Source organism: Chrysochloris asiatica, unplaced genomic scaffold (genome assembly GCF_000296735.1).
Source record: "Chrysochloris asiatica unplaced genomic scaffold, ChrAsi1.0 scaffold00079, whole genome shotgun sequence".
In the NCBI taxonomy this organism is placed as follows: domain Eukaryota; kingdom Metazoa; phylum Chordata; class Mammalia; order Afrosoricida; family Chrysochloridae; genus Chrysochloris; species Chrysochloris asiatica.
The window spans coordinates 11,292,260-11,292,988 of record NW_006408597.1 but is presented as its reverse complement, the minus strand read 5'-3'; positions in this window follow the sequence as shown (position 1 = coordinate 11,292,988).

The following is a 729-nucleotide window of genomic DNA, read 5'->3' as shown; positions in this document are numbered from 1 at the left end:
AAAAAAAAAACCAACTGCCAAATACTGCACCATCCTCACAACTGTTATTTTTGATCCCACTGTTGCAGCTATTATATCAATCCATCTCCTTCGGGGTCTTCCTCTTTTCTACTGATCATCTACTTTATTGAGCATGATGTCCATTTTCAGGGACTGGTCCCTCTGGATAGCATGCTCAAAGTATGTGAGATAAAATCTTGCCATCTTTGCTTCTAAGCATCCTGATTGTACTTCTTTCCAAGAAAAATTTGTTTGCATTTCTGGTAGTCCCCGGTACTTTCAAAATTCTTCACCAATACCACAACTCAAATGCATCAATTCTTCTCTGGTCTTCCTTATTCATTGTTCAGCTCTCACATGCATATGAAGCCATTGAAAATACCTTAGTTTGGGCCAGGTACTTCCTAGTCCTCAAAGTAGCAGGTTAACTCTGACACTTTAAAGAGGTCTTTTGCAGCAGATTTCCCCAATACAATAAGTCATTTGATTTCTTAACTGTGCTTCCATAGGCATTGATTCTGGATCCAATGAAATGAAATCCTTGACAACTTTAATCTTTTCTCCATTTATTATAATGTTGCTTATTGGTCCAGTTGTGACAAATTTTGTTTTCTTTACATTGAGTTGTAATCTTTACTCTTTAATCTTCATTAGCAAGTGTGCCCTCTAGCTTTCAGCAGCAAGTTTGTGTCATCTGCATATCATAAGTTGTTAATGAGTCTTCCTCCA